Genomic DNA, 459 nt, shown 5'->3' on the forward strand with positions numbered 1-459 from the left:
GTATCGACCGAAAGGAAAATGAAAGCAGCGACGGATACGACAAATGACTTCCTTCGTACGACCAAGCTAACTACATCGTCTGGGATAGACTACGCGATGAAGCTGCTTTCCTGCCTGCCCTTACTGAACGATATCAACACGACAATAGTCGACTCCGCGTCTAATGATGCTGATCCTCAGCAGTCGTCCGATCGATCGAGAACGTCGTCTCGTAGCACTAAAGAAGAACGACGAGCACATGATGACTAGTAGTGGTGCACTACTACCACCGGCAGCCTGCGGCGTATTATGCGAATATCGTCGTGTGCAGAGCGCTGGGCACTGATCCTGGAGAAACAAGAACAAGTGGAAGCCTGTCTGGCGTCTGGGGTGACAGCCGGGGATTCGGCCGACGGTCAGCCTTCCGTAGAACCTTTGGACACGTACACGACAACCCATGGCGGAGGCAATATTGCAAAC

This window comes from Phytophthora infestans, genomic scaffold (genome assembly GCF_000142945.1).
Source record: "Phytophthora infestans T30-4 supercont1.108 genomic scaffold, whole genome shotgun sequence".
In the NCBI taxonomy this organism is placed as follows: Eukaryota; Oomycota; class Peronosporomycetes; order Peronosporales; family Peronosporaceae; genus Phytophthora; species Phytophthora infestans.